The sequence below is a fragment of the Colius striatus genome, chromosome 1 (assembly GCF_028858725.1).
Source record: "Colius striatus isolate bColStr4 chromosome 1, bColStr4.1.hap1, whole genome shotgun sequence".
In the NCBI taxonomy this organism is placed as follows: Eukaryota; Metazoa; Chordata; class Aves; order Coliiformes; family Coliidae; genus Colius; species Colius striatus.
Window position 1 is genome coordinate 68,219,855 of NC_084759.1, and position 16,574 is coordinate 68,236,428.

Below are 16,574 nucleotides of genomic sequence, written 5' to 3' on the forward strand. Positions count from 1 at the left end.
ATATTCAGTTTCCCAGGTATGATTAGAAGGCAAATACGTATTCACGGGAAGCACCTGAGATTTTGTGTCTTTCACATGGTATCTAAGATGGGACTGACAAGTTTCATAGTCATGATGAGCAATACTTCTAAAACAATTTGTGAGACAGATTCTTGAAAAAGCATTGTGATACTGATACATGTCACAGTTATTAGACCTTGGATGAAGATCAACATGAGGGCAGAGATTTGCAGATGAGGACCCAAGGTCTCTTCCCTCTGCTTTTTCTACACTAGCTAGTCTGATTGCAAAAAGTGCTTGAGATCTGTTCCCAGGGTATTTCTCGCCAAGGTCTTTCTTTTTCTGAGGAACAGGACTACCATACCAAATATTGCCTCTTTCTGTGGTCCTGTATGCACAGCTGTACAAAAGGAAGAGGGCCACTGTCACTAGAGATTGGAGAAAGGAAGAGCGTGAACTTTACTTTCCTTCACTTTTGTAAGTAAAGATGTCATGGAGGCTGCACTACCTCAAGGAATGGACTTGCAGAGAAGGTAGGGAAGGAGAGATCCAGGGCAGAGTGAAGCTTCATGAAGTGGTAAGTCACAAGTATATGAATTGCTGTACTACCAGTAGTATCAAGTACATCTACATTATTATTTAATGCATTTATAAATAACAGTGAAGAGGATAATTAAAAAAATCAATACCAAAAAAGCCATAAATTTACTCCTATATGAAAGTTTAGATGATATGCATTACACATAACTAGACTCACCATCCACCACTGAATCTGAGGGATGAGAAGCGAAGCGAAGCGAAGCGAAGCGAAGCGAAGCGAAGCGAAGAGAAGAGAAGAGAAGAGAAGAGAAGAGAAGAGAAGAGAAGAGAAGAGAAGAGAAGAGAAGAGAAGAGAAGAGAAGAGAAGAGGTTACAGTTGGAAAAGACCTTAAAGATCATCAAGACCAACTACTAATCTCACACTGTCAGGCCCATCACTAAACTAAACCAAATCCCTCAGCACCTCATCCGTGCATCTTTTGAATATCTCTAGGGATGGTGACTCCATCACCTCCCTGGACAGCCCATTCCAATGCTTAATAACCTTTTCAGTAACAAAGTTCCTCATATCTAATCTAAAACTCCTCTGGTACAACTTGAGGCCATTTTCTTGTGTCTCATCATTCATTACTGGAGAGAAGAGACTGACCCCTACTTCACTCCAACCTCTTTTCAGATAACTGCAGAGAGTGATCACGTCTCCTCTCAGCTTCTTCTCTAGGCTAAACATCCTCAGCTCCCTGAGCCGCTTCTCCTAAGACTTGTTCTGTAGACCTTTCACCAGCTTCATCACCCATCTCTGGAAATGCTCCAGCACCTCAACGCCCTTCTTGCAGTGAGGGGTCCAGAACCGAATACAATATTTCAGATGTGGCCTCACCAGTGCCTAGTACAAGGGGACAATCACTTCCCTTTCTCCTGCTGGTCACATTATTTCTGATACAAATTTCTGATACAATTTTTCACATATGAAGGAAAAGATGGTTATCAGGGGGAGTCAGCATGGATTCACCAAGGGGAAATCCTGTTTGACCAGAGAGGAACCTCATGATAACAAGGACATGTCTCCTCTCCTTCAACAAGGACAAATGCAGAGTCCTGCATCTGGAAAGGAGCAAGCCCATGCACCAGTACAGGCTGTTAGTCTAGAGAAGAGGAGACTGAGAAGGGATCTCATTAATATTTACAAATATCTAAAGGGTGGGTGTCAGAAGGTTGAGCCATCTCTTTTTTCTATTGTATCTAGCAACAGGACAAGGGGTAATGGGATGAAGCTGGAACACAATAAGTTCCACTTAAATATAAAAAAACCTATTTTACGGTTCAGGTAAGGGAGTCCTGGCACAGGCTGCCCAGGAAGAGTGTGAAGTCTCCTTCCTTGGAGGTCTTCAAGACCCGCCTGGACATGTTCCTATGTGACCTGATCTAGATGGACCTGCTTCTGCAGGAGGGTTGGACCAGATGATCTCTAAAGGTCTCTTCCAATCCCTACCATTCTATGAAAATGTAACGTAATGCAAACTCATTATAGCCCATGTTTAATTCACCAGGTTTTGGATACTTTTCTTCTCTAGTCTGAAATGTTTGCACACTCAGTCCAACCCCTACCATCCATGACTTTGCTATCTCAGATTAGGCCATACACTATCTGCAGCTATCACAGCAAATCTGTAATGCTTTCTCTTCTCATAAGCTATGACAATGGCATCCCACTCAGAGAGCTTTCCAAAATAAATGTCTTGGTAACTTCACCAAACACTCTGAAACTGGAGTGTTTTGGAGAAAGGTGTCTTAAAGAAAAGTTGTAGACTCTAAAAATGCTCCCAGGTAACTACATGCCTATAGCCCATCCCATGGAACTTTCCATTAAAAACATTATTTCTGTGCTTTGGTTTATCTAGTCAGTATCTATAGAAAAAAACCCAACTTTTCCTGGAGAAAAATGGGACATGAAAGATAAGAAATTGGCATTTTCTTCATTGCTGTTTATATAGATATATATTTGTGATGATTTATCTGGATTTTATCATACTGCTTGTTCTATAAAAATCTATTAAATAAATGTAAAATAGACATGGTATAAGTATTCTGCTAAATACAACATGACTACGTATTCTGTGTCCATGAGGGGTTGGACTAGATGATCTGTAAAGGTCCCTTCCAACCCTACCATTCTATGATTCTGTGATTAATGTAGTGTTAATGCAACTATTAGCCATCTCATGGCCATTACCTCTAAGGTTACTTAATTTTCTAAATAATATTTATCATTTTCTATTATTATTTAATAAAGTCACAGATTTCACCTTCTCAGTTATGATATCTAAAGTTCAAGCTTCTTTTTTTAATTGTTTCCTAGTGATTGAGTTTGCTTCTCCTTGTGGTATTTTTTTAACACAGTAGGATTGCAGTAATCTGCAGAAGAAGTGTAGAACCACTAAGAAATATTTATCAAGTGAGGATTTTTGCACTTTTATCTTTTCTTCTCTGTTATGCAGCATATCCATCTGAACACAAAGGGTTGCCCTTCACCTTTCTCATAAACATTTCCAGCAGTGTCTTACAACACAGAGGCAGGCAAAAGCACAACACTCTTGCCATCAAGATATCAAAGAGGCCAGTGAACTTGGCTCAACAATTTCAAATGAGGGATACATTTATCTGAGGTGGATTTAACTTGAGGTGCAGAGGTCTGAGTCCCAAGTGGACATATGCACTTTTGTTTAAGGTCTCAGTCAAGTGCCTCAGCTCCAGATAGAGCGAGAGTTCAAATGCATCTCAGACATTCAGTGTGAGTATATTTCTGACTGTCTTTTTGAGACACATGCCTGCTACAACCTCTGCCCTTGGTGGGTAACCTCTGGTTGTCTTGCTTTCTACTCCATTTTTTGTCCTTAGTGCCAATCACTCCAAAGTAAAGTATAGCAATACGCAACTCCCAAGCACTAAAATTGTCTGGACTCATAAAAGGCTCATAGAAATGTAAATATCAATATATTTTTCTTTAAAATTTATATTTTATTTTATACATATATAATATATATTTATCATATATTTTTTCATTTTATATTTTATTTATATATAAATATAAGTAAAATATTAAAAAACCTATAATCATCATCATTATCAGTGGATCACTAATACTTCATTTTTAGAGATCCTGCTTCCAAAACACCATGTTAGCTGCACAAGTTGTTTCCTTTCCTGAATATATTAGTGCTCTCTGCAGTTTTGACATCAGAGGTGGGCTAATTGCAGATGTCCATGCTGACAACCTCTTCTTAGCTAGTGACCCTCAGGTCCCTTTAGAGTCAGTGGTATGAAAAAGGCCCTTCTGGGTCATGATCTATCTGTTTTATTTACATGGCTACTTTGGAAGGAAATGAATACCAGTCCAGAAACACCCTTTTCTCTCCATTGCCTGTAAAAGGAACCTAGATGCTCAACTTATTTGGAGACATACATATTAGGTCAGATGAACTCCACTTCACAGTATCACCCTGGTTACTTTGTACAGTCATGAGCACAAGTCTGTGATTAATATTTTATAAATTTAGACTCAGGAAACAAAAAATTAACAATTGATTGTTCTTCCTAAGCGCATGTGCACTTAAAATTTTCCCACATGGCTCCATATGACTAAGTTATGCCACTTTGTGTAGGTGATGACATTTTCAGTGGCAGCAAAACATCCATATCGGATGAGAAATGATATGTTGCTAATCTGTAATAACTCAAGACTTGTGATTTTGTGAACTTACCCTTTGTTAAACAGAACTACTATAACAATGCCATATGTCGACTACTAAAATTAGGACTTGCATTTTGTTTTTGTTAGTTTTCTCCTCTGTTTTTTGTCCTTCCTGCAACAGCATATCCAATATTTAATCCTTCTTAGAGTGTATTGGATATATTATTTTATCAGAGGCTGATTTCTAACCTGTTTTCCTCTAATGGTAATTTTTATGGCAAACACAGTAGAACTGAAACACAGTAGAATGGTAGGGGTTGGTAGGGACCTTTAGAGATCATCTAGTCCAACTCCCCGGTAGAAGCAGGTCCACCTAGATCAGGTCACATAGGAAGACATCCAGGTGGGTCTTGAAGACTTGTCATGGTTTTGTCCAGCCAGCAATGAAGCACCATTATAGTCTCTTGCTCAGTGCCCCCCATCCACCCCCACCCTTGTTAGAATGGCAGAGGCCACAGGAAGATGGAAAAAAAGATAACCAAAGATGTTGTGGATTGAGACAAGGGCAGGGGAAGCTTACTGTCAGTTATGGTTCCAGGTAAAACAGACTCCAGTACTCAAATTAGAGAGGAAAGTAAGGAAAGCTTACAAGAAACAGAACAGAACAAAAAGGAAAAAGAGAGCAGGATGATGAGAAAATTACAACCAGCACTTTAAGGTCTCCCTCCCCCATCCCTCCTTTCTTCCTGGACCCAACTCACTGTTCCCGATATCTCTACCTTTTCCCTCCTCAAAGGCTCAGGGGAGCAGGGAATGAGGGATGTGGTCAGTCTCTCACAGATGGACTCTGCCTCTTCTCTCTTCTCAGATGAGGACGACTCCTGGCATTCTTCCTCTGCTTTGATATGGGGTCCCTTGCCTAGGACACAGTCCTTAACAAACCTCTCTGATGTGGGTTCTTCCCAGCAGCTGCAGCTTCTGCCAATACAGGGTCCCTCACACGGGACACAGCCCTTAAGAAATATTTCTTGAGTGAATTCTTCTCCATGGTTGCAGATACAGGATCCCTCCCTCAGGACATGGCCTCTTCTGGACATAATTTTATTGAACTTCTTTGTCGTGAGTTCCTCCCCACAGTTACAGCTTCTGTGAATACGGGGTCCCTCACAAGGGAGAGGGAAAGAAGGAACAGGAAGAAGTCTCCTCTTCTGGCATCTTCTTAAAGAGTGATCATGGAGGCATCTAATTAGCTCATCCTCAGAAGTGGGTCTGGCTCAGAGCTGGGGAGACTTTCAAGCAACTTCTTACAGGAGCCATCTTTACAGCCCCTTCCCCATTACCAGGAACAGCTTCATGTCAAACCATGACAGACTGAAAAATATATCTCTCACCTAAAGAACTGAGAATTCTTTCCAAAAGAATGCAAATATGCGCAAAAGAAAGACATGTTCCCCTTTCCATGAGGAAGCTTTTCAGTATGCTCAAGAAAAATATGTAACTTCTGTGTCAAAATTCTACTTAAGACATAATGGTTAGGTGTTCTAGATCCATAGAAATGTCAAATTGTTATTCTAAACACAGTTCCCCTGCTTTCAAATTTGAGTATCTGTTATTTCAGTAATGTATAAGACAAATATTTCACTTTGAAAATAAGACATATAACAGTAAATGGAATTTTGAGTGCAGTCATCTCAATTTTGATATTTTACAGATTCTGACTGTATTTACAAAATACAGCAATACTGTGCTGTACCCATTGGCAGTTCCTTTTTGCAGTCCAGCAAAGATAATAGGATAGCCTGGACAACATAGGACTTGCCCTGGGTGGAAGAGGAAGAGGTTAAAGACTTGTTGGCCAAGCTTAAGGCTCATAAGTCAATGGGTCCTGGTGGGATGCATCCTAAAGTGATGATGAAGATGGCTGATGTGGTTGTTAAGCCTCTTTCCATCATTTTTGAACAATCATGTGCCTGAGGACTGGAGAAAGGCCAATGTCACTCCAGTCTTCAAAAAGAGCAGGAAGGACAACCCAGAAAACTACAGGCCGGTCAGCCTTACCTCCATCCCTGGAAAGGTGATGGAACAATTCATCCTGAATGTTGTCACTAAACATATGAAGGTAAAGATGACTATCGGGGGGGTCAACATGGCTTCACCAAGGGGAAATCCTGTTTGACCAACCTGATAGCCTTCTGTGAGTGCAAAACCGGCTGGCTAGATGAGGGGAGAGCAGCAGATGTCATCTACCTTGACTTCAGCAAGGCTTTTGACACTGTGTCCCATAACATCGTCATCCAAAAGCTCAGGCAGTGTGGCTTGGATGAGTGGACAGTGAGGTGGATCGAGAGCTGTCTGAATGACAGAGCCCAGAGGGTGCTGATCAATGGCACGGAATCGAGTTGGAGGCCTGTGGCCAGTGGAGTTCCACAGGGATCGGTTCTGGGGCCAGTCTTGTTCAACATCTTCATCAATGACCTGGATGAGGGGACTGAGGGTCTTATCACACCAAACTGGGAGGACTGGCTGATTCCACAGGAGGCTGTGCTGCCATTCAGGGGGATCTCAACTGGCTTGAGATTTCGGCAGGGAGGAACCTCATTTACAAATATCTAAATGGTGGATGTCAGAAGGTCAGAGCATCCTTTTTTTCTATTGTATTTAGAAACAGGATAACGGGTAATGGGATGAAGCTGGAACACAAAAAGTTCCACTTAAACATAAGAAAAAACTATTTCACTGTGAGGGTGAGGGAGCCCTGGCACAGGCTGCCCAGAGGGGTTGTGGAGTCTCCTTCATTGGAGGTCTTTAAGACCTGCCTGAACACGTTCCTATGCAACCTGATCTAGGTGGACCTGCTTCTACAGGGGGATTGGACTAGATGATCTCTACAGATCCCTTCCAACCCCTACCATTCTATGATTCTATAAAATAATACAAATAATCTTACACAGAAATTAAATCTCCACTCTAGCAGATTATACTAGAACAAGTTATGTTTCTTGGGATTTTCTGTTCTAAATGTTAATTATTTAGTTTTTAAAACCAATCATATAAGTATTATTTTGCTGCATATAGGACTCTGATTCTTCTAAGTAAACTATCACAAATTACTAAAGAAATAAAATTTTCTTTTTAGCTATACCAAGAAAGATTTTTTTTCCAAACATCTCCAGTACAATGTTCAGCTTTTCTAGTCATTATGTAAATCATAAATTTTCAATCTAGAGGATGCTAGTGATACAACAGAGATGTATGAATGGATGTGCTGGTGAGGTGAGTTATTTTTTTCTCTCTGCAGAAATTGCAAAGCCAAGATGTGTCAGAGAAAGAAATTACTTTAAACTTTTATACTTTCACAACTGTAAAGTTCTTCAAGTCTGTATTATCAAGCATCTGGCCATTGAAACACAATTGATGTGAATGTCAAATAGATGATAGCCCTGCTAAGAAAATATATCTTCAGAATGTTGTATGTAATTAAGATAATGCATAACCTTAGTAAGACACTAACCCAGGATTTTTGTAATCATAAGACATTTTTTAATACCCATTCAGACCTATTTGTTTGAATCACTACTTCACTCATGTCTTTGAAATTATAAATATTCTACCAGATCCTGTCATTGTCTATATATTTTTATGGTATCATAGAATCACAGAATAACAGAATGGTAGGAGTTGGAAGGGACCTTTAGAGATCATTTAGTCCAACTCCCCTACTAAAGCAGATTCACCTAGATCAGGTCACACAGGAACACATCCAGGTGGGACTTGAAGACCTCCAGGGAAGGAGAATCCTTATCCACCAAGGGCAAGTCCTCTCTTGTCCAGACCATCCTACTATCCTTGCTGGAATGGGCTTCCTGAGGGCCACCCTTGGCTGTCAAGACCTGGGGATTTGTCCTAGAAGGTCTTTGTTCATCCATGGAAGCCTCCTGCCTACTTTTCTTGCTTTTCTACTTTGGATACACTGATCTTGGGCTTGGAGGAAGTGGTACTTGAAGATTGACCAGCTCTCTTGGGCACTTCTACCATCTAGGATCTTATCGCATGAGATCCCTCCAAGCAGATCTTTGAAGAGACCAAAGTCAGCTTGCCTGAAATCCAGGATCTCAATCCTGCTTTGTATCCTGCTGCTTCCACATAGGATCTTGAACTCCATGATCTCATGGTCACTGCAGCCAAGATTGCCTCTAGCCTTCACATTCCCAAACAGACCCTCTTTATTTGTCAGCACAAGGTCCAGCAGCCCATCCCTCCTCATTGGCTCCTCAACCACTTGTGACAGGAAGCTGTCATCAATATTCTGTAGGAATCTCCTGAACTATCAAGCACCTTCTTACCTCTCATCTCACCTGAGAACATTTAATGATAATATTTAACTTCAGCAATGTGCAAGGTAGTTGTCCACTTTTTCTAGTTGCTCAGTCTTTTTTCAACCTGTGGAAGGAGCTAGTGCCTGCAGAGTTAGTCTCCGTAGATATCTCTTTCCGTTTGTGAGGAATTGCCTCCTGAAGTTGTCTCCACTGACTGTGGAAGAAGTCAAGACTGAAGGAAAGTATGTGGGAGGTACCAAGTTTGCTGACTTCCACAGGCATGTAATATAGTCTACTCTTACTATCAAATCCAGAACAAAGCTTACTGGTTATTGATAGCATAGACATAGAATATTTTTTCATTGACTAAGATCTCTCTATTGATTTCCTACTGGTCATGTCTATGCTGCAGATACAAAAGTAGGAGTCAGAAGCCCAGTATCGCCCACTTGTGTGATTTTCACCCCTCCACATATCATCCTATTTCAGGGGGAGGCCTCATCACACTTCCCACTTCTACACTGTGGGGTCCTTCCCACAGGAGACAGTCCTCCACGAATTTCTCCAACATGGATCCTTCCCATGGGCTACAGTTCCACATGAACTGCCCCAGCATGGGGCCTCCCACAGGGGCAGCTCCTCACACCCTGCCCCAGTGAGGGCCATCCACCGGGAGAACAGTCCTTCAGATACCAACTGCTCCAACCTGAGTCCCTCACGGGATCACAAATCCTGACAGCAAACCTGCTTTGGCGTGGGGTCCTCTCTCCCCACAGGCTCCTAGATCCTGCCTGGACTTGCTCCAGGGTGAGCTTCTCATGGAGTCACAGCCTCCTTCAGGCATCCACCCGCTCCACTGTGGGGTCCTCCACAGTCTGCGAGTAGGTCTCTACTCCCCGATGGCCTCCATGGGCTGCAGGGGAACAGATGCCTCACCATGGTCTTCACCACAGGTGACAGGGGAATCTTTCTTTCAGAGTCTAAACACCTCCTCCCCCCTCCTTCTACACTGACCTTGGTGTCTGCAGACCCACCTGGACATGTTCCTATGCGACCTGATCTAGGTGACCCTGCTTCTGCAGGGAGGTTGGACTAGATGATCTCTAAAGGTCCCTTCCAACCCCTACCGTTCTATGATTCTATGTTTTCACATTCTCACTCCCTGTTGCTGCTGCAGTTCAGCAACTGCACAACAACTTCTTTCCCTTCTCAAATACGTTATTCACAGAGGCATTACCTCCATCACTAATTGGCCAGGCCTGGGTCAGCAGTGGGTCCATCTTAGAACTGACTGGCATTGGCCCTATCAGATACAGAGGAAGCTTCTGGCAGATCTTTGTTTAAAGAAGGTACCCCTATAGCTCCCCCACTACTAAAAAACCTGGCCCAGGCAAAACCACTACAGCAAGAACAAACAGCCTCTGGCCATGGTTCTTAATCTTTGAACTTAAACAGAATTTGTGGGAATCTGCAGGAGTCTTGATGTACAGCAGATACTTGAGAGCCCAAGGATATCTAGTGAAATTTTGTTTACAAGGACTACAAATTACTGCTTTGTTATGCACTTGTATGTATCCAGTGGAGCTTTTGTATTAGAGGTCAGACTGTCTTTGTCTCAGCTGCTGACTGTTAAACCACTCAACTGTTCAATCCAGATTTATCACTTTGGCAACAGTGTGTGTGCTGAATGGTTATCCAAGCATTGGTAATGTACTCATGGTTCCCATTTTCCTTTACCTCATTTCATTTACAAGAACCACTTGAAATAACTTGGCTCAGCTGGATGATGGGGAATTTTTCTGTCTTTTGGTGTGATCTATGGCCTCAAATGCTATTTTCTGTTTAAGACCTTCAGGTCTTTGAGTCTAGTTTGTTCCCCTCCAAAACTTTCATACCAGTGAGATGGAGCTTAGGGGTCATTACTCAGTTATCTGAGCAATGCCTGACTCTTTCCCAAGTAATGTGTACAGTATGTAGGGAGAGAGTGCTGCATAAAGAATATATGGGCCTTTTAATATACATTTGAAGGAACAGACAACTCTCTTCACTTGTTACTCGTTTGCACTGTTCTTTGATTAAATTCTTGATTTTTTAATTAATTATTTGATTAATTATTGTAAGACGGGCGAGCAAAATAGAAAATTTTTACATAGTGTGGAAGCATTTTTTGATAAGACAGAAACTCTGAAAAACTTCAAACTAGTCAGTGTGAACATACTTTGTAAGTTGTATTTTTACTTAATATTTTTCCTATTTTGTCATATGTCCAAATTATTACATGCAGTTTTTTTTTTCTGTTATATACCTGCAGTGCCACAGAATATGGTATTCTATCTTTTAGCTTACAAAGAAGATTTCTAATTCAAAGAATTTGAGTAACCTGGTCCTATCCCTGATCACATTTCAAGTAGATTATTACCTGGGCTTCCAACTACAGTTTAGTATTTTTTCTTTCCTCGTTCACAATTTGGAGTTAAATAAACCATGAGTTGCATAGGCTAAAAGTCTTTTGGGATTTCACTAAGATGATGTGCTTCTGCAACTCCAGTCTATAGGGTCCTTTGATTCATGAGAATGAATTTGACAGTAAATTTATGTTCTTACTGAAATGAAGTAGGTAAATTCTTGGGGACAAATAGTTTTCTGAGACACATGCAGTTATATAATTAACAGATCTATCATGTCTTGTTATCTCTCAAATACTTTATTTCTTTTTTCTAGATAACTTCCCTAATAGGATGAAAAATCTAGTTTTATCCTAGTAGATGGAGTTCTGAAAGGAAATAGCAGTGGGAATATTTTGGATGGGAATCAGCTGACGTGGGTTTCTACTTCTGGGCTGATCACCCTAAGCTCCCATATCATACATAGAGGAAAGCCTGTAATGCTCAAGAGTAACTTTTACACTCAAATGAGTATCTCTTTTTGCTCTGAGGATTTATACCTCTGAGTGTGTCAATTTCTCTTCATTGCATATCAGAGGATCTCAGATGTAAATATTTACAATGGATTTATGTAGCTAAGCATGATGAACTCTACAGTACTTTGGTGACACATAGGTCAAACATGAGTGAGTTGTAACTGACAGCATTTTTATGCTTAATTCTCCTGTAGGAAGATATATCCTTTCCTGCCAATTTTGGATTCAATTGGTTTTGAAAACTCTTATGTATGCCATTCTGCTACAAAAGCCAGATGTCTTTGCCACACTTATTACTGAAATTTTAGTCTACTTTTAATTTTTACTGACTAATAAGTCCAAGGAATAAATTTACAAGCAATGTCCCTGAAACAAGCTACTGTGAATAAGTAGCAAGCAATACTCCACCATTTTCTATACATTTGTCTTTGCTGACTTAATGTGTGAGTAATAATCCGCTGAGCATAGTCTTTGACTCTCTATTCCAGCAGAAATGTGGATCCTCTCTTTTCATATTGAGAAATATGTAGGAGGACAGAAATCTGATTTATTTTAATTTGGATTGGTTTATATTGTTGCTACATATCTAGATTTTTCCCCTGTCTTTTTGGAGTGATAAAGAAATTTCACAGCTCAGCCAAAGATGAAATGTTAATTCTTTTCTCCCTTCAGTGTTACTTCATTTCGCCCTTCTCTGGCCTTATGTAAACTTTCATCGAAAAAATATTTCTGTTGACCTTTTGGACTCCTCTCACTTAGGAAAATAGAAATTGCAAGTCAGTGTTATAATGGTTTGAGAATACCTAATTTCCAAAAATTGCACCCAGTCCTCTGAGCTTGCAAACAGTTAGAGTTGCATTTAGAGATACAAACCTTCACCTTTGTGGAGCATCTGAAAGGTAGCTTCACATTTACAGCCTCATTTCCAGCACCAGCTTTACCCCTGTCTCATAGCAGTGTGTTCAGCTAACCTGCAGCCATGGGTGAGCTTTTTCCTCACAGATGAATGTCAAATAGGGATGCAAATAATCTTTAACTACCCATGTAGATGTCTTGTTGTTCTAAGCTTTTAATCAGAGGGCTCTCTTTCTCCTAAAATAGTCACCTGAGTCAGACGAAAGACTCAGGAATCTACTTGTGGATCTGTATGACTGTGAATAAATTGAAAGGGTTTTACTTTGTACTCCAAAAGACTTTGCCCAGTCTCTACCACATTGAAATACTTTGTAGAACCAGAGAATGTCTGAGATGGGAAGGGACAAGGATCTGATGATCATCTAGTCCCACCTCCTGCTCAAGAAGTATCATCTACAGCAGATGGGATAGTTTTTCTCTAATTCCTGTACCAGAAAATGCAATCTTTACTTAGTGCATTCATACATTGCAGGACAGTAAGGACAGAAAGAAGTAAGATGCACATAGTCTATGGGGCCAGATGGGATGTACCTGAGGGTGCTGAGGGAGTTGGCAGAAGTGCTTGCTGAGCCACTCTGCATCATCTACCAGCCCTCCTGGATCACCAGGGAGATCCCAGTGGGCTGGAAGTTAGCAAATGTAACACTCATGTACAAGAAGTATATGGGGAAGGATCCAGAGAACCACAGGTCTGTCAGCTTGACCTTGGTGCCAGGGAAGGTTATGGAGCAGATCATTCTGAGCGCTATTGTAAGACACATACAGCACAAGCAAGGGTTCAGGGTTCATAAAAGGAATGTCACAATCTCCTTCTATGACAAGGTGATCTGCTTAGTGGATGAGGGAAGGGTTGTGGATGTGGTCTTACTGGACTTTAATAAAGCTTTTGACACTATTTCCCACAGCATCCTCCTAGACAATCTGGTTTCCATGGCTTCAATGAGTGTATTCTTCATAGGGTGAAAAACTTGCTGGATGGCTAGGCCCAGAGAGTGTTGAGGAATGGAGTTAAATCCAGTTGGTGGCCAGTCACCAGTGGTGTTCTTTAGGGCTCGGTGTTGGGGCCTACTCTGTTTATTATCTTTATCAATTATCTGGGAAAGGGGATCAAGTGCACCCTTAGTAAGTTTGCAGATGACATGAAGCTGGGCAGGTGCGTAGATCTTCTTGACAGCAGGAAGGCTCTTCAGAGGGATCTAGACAGGTTGGATTGATAGACGAGGCAAATTGTATGTGGTTTAACAAGGTCAAGTGCTGGGTCTCTCACTTGAGACACAACAATCTCATGCAATGCTACTGGCTTGGAGAACAGTGGCTGGAGAGCAGTCTGTCAGAACAGGACCTGAGTTTGTTGATCAACAGCCAGCTGAACATGAGCCAGCTGTGTGCCCAGGTGGCCAAGAAGGCCAATGTCATCCTTGCTTTTATAAGAAATAGTGTGAGCAGCAGGACCAGGGAAGGGATTATCCCTCTGTAACCAGCACTGCTGAGGCCACATCCCTAGATGTTGAGGTGCTGGAGCACATCCAGAGACAGGCAATGAAGCTGGTGAGGGATCTGGTGAACAAGTCTGATGAGGAGTGCTGAGAGAGATGGGGGTGTTTAGCTTAGAGAAGAGGAGGCTGAGGGGGGATATCACTCTCTACAACTACCTGAAAGGAGGTTGTAGTGAGGTGGAGGTCAGTCTCTTCTCTCAAGTAACAAGTGACAGGACAAGAGGTTTAGATTAGATAGTTGGAAAAATCTCTTAACTGAAAGAATTGTTAAACACTGACACAGGCTGCCCAGGGGGGTGGTAGAGTTACCGTTCCTGGAGATATTTAAAAGATATGAAGATGCAGTGCTTAGGGATATGGTTTAGTGATGAAGTGTTAGACTAGTGAGTGGATTCAATGATCTAAAAGGTCTTTTTCAACTAAAACAATTCTATGATTCTATTATATTATTCTAAGATATGGCATAAACCTTTGAAACCATGCATTGTTAACCACTATGAGAAAGTATTGAGAGAGGTGACAATGTCTTCAGCTTTTGAAGTCTTCAAATCAAGGCTTGATGGTATTTCTGTTTAGATAAATACAGGCTATTTAACCCAGAATGGAGGGAAATGTGTTTTTTACTTGTGTTATTCAGAAGTCAGTTTATCATAGAATCCTAGAATTGTTTTGGCTGGAAAACATAAACCCATGACAAGTGATTACAGTCAAAGCTTGTAAAAGTTTAATCTTTTGCCAGATGCTGGAAGTATGTGATCAAGTTTCCAGGAAAGCCTCAGTTGATACTCAAGAACAACAAGTATACTACAAAGCAGTTTGAATTCTATGGGCAATTCATTTATTCCAAATAGAGTTTGAACACAGAACTCGAAAACTGTGGTGACAAAGGTACATGTCTTCAGACATATTAGTGAGTTAATTAATTAATGGTCTAAAATACTACATACATGCTATGACTGTGAGCATGACTTAACAGAAACTCAAGGGTTCAATAAAACTAATGTTGACAGCAGCGTAGTCCTATTTTTTTCATATTCCATACTATTACAGTTGTTGTTGCTGCTGCTGTTACTTACTACAGATTTTCCAATGAGAAATGGGCATGAAAAAGCCAAATGTGAAAGCAGTTCCTTGTTCAAGGGCACGGAGTGCTGAGGTTTTCAGAGGAAGCAGGCTCCTGCCTGCAGCCTAGCAAGTAGCGTAGTGGGGCAGAGAATCAAGCTGACTGGTGCTGACTGAAATTAATGCAGCTTTTCTCAGTCCATCGCTACTCAGCATTGAACCCTATGGAAAGGAAGTCTACTTTATTCCACAACTGCTACTGAAGCCCGTGCAGCTGTTGAAGTACCCAGCTCAGTAACAACTGGGTGATTAAACTGAGCACAAACTGCTGAAAGGAACAAGCATTTCCTGCAGGAGTCTGCAGGACTCAACAAAAAAGTATCAAAGTATCAACAAAATCAGAGGATTCAAAAAAATTGTGAAAGTAAGAACACTTCCCCGCTCTCCCACTCCTCTCCCCCCCTGCTAATTTTTCACCTCACTTTGCTCTTGACCAAGTCAATGAAGCTGCCAGTCATATGAATCTTCAGGCAGTTTTATTTTCTAGCTCATTAAGTGATGGGACTTAATATCTTCTTGGAAAAAATCATCAACTGGAAATGTTGATTACACTTTCAACAATTGGTATGGTAAGCCACATATAAATGTCCCTTCATTGCTTAATGTAAGTCAGTTATACAGGGATTTATAAGGAAGGTATCTGTTCTTGTAACAGGCTTAGAAGGTGCTAACCTTCATGAGAACGGACAGGAGTGGTTCATTATAAATGTCTACAGCAAGAGTGATCTAATCTTACATAAGTAACAAAGGAATTCTGTTTCCCAAAAATGAATATGACAGGAATACATATTGTCTTTCACAATGCACTGGGATGCATTGTGAGGGATGCACTGTATTTCTGATACAGCTCACTCTGAAGTATTTTTTTCCTGTTCTTTTTAAGGTACTGTACACCTTAAATAGCATTTTAGTCCCTTCTGGGGCTAATGAATGATAGAGAAAAGGCACTTTACAGAATGCAACATTCCTAATGGAAAGGGGGAAAAGACCCTTTCCAACACCAAATATATCTTTTTTTTCTAATTAAGAAATCTGCCTAAGTCACGGTTTTCAATTTATATCTCTACTATTTCAAACTTTCAGGTTCTTCTGCCTCTTTATACCATTTACATACTTCTGCTACAACTTAAGCAAGCAGTACACAGTCCCTCTCTCTCCATTATAAACGCTCTGTGTCAAAAAAGCTCATTTGGCATCAAAATGCAAATCCAAAGAGGAAATTTTCTCAGTGCACATCATGAGAGACAAAATAGTAAGTCCGCTTGACTAATTTGCCCTGTGTAATGACCAAGAGTGTGCAATTCCCTTCAGTGACCTGCCTCCCCTGTAGATGCTGAAGATATGTTGTTCACAGCATAAACACCCGAATTAGCTAAAAAGACTAATCCTAAGCATGTTGTCCTCTGCAGTTAAGCATAGAATCTTTACAAGAGAAGATGCAGACTGAATGGCCTATTGCCATGACTGGCATATTTTCAGGATGTTGTGGCACTCAGATGGCTCTTGAAGTAGAATAATATGATTTTTCTGTTTTGACACTGCATCACTTGAAGCTAGTAGAAATATTTAAGTGA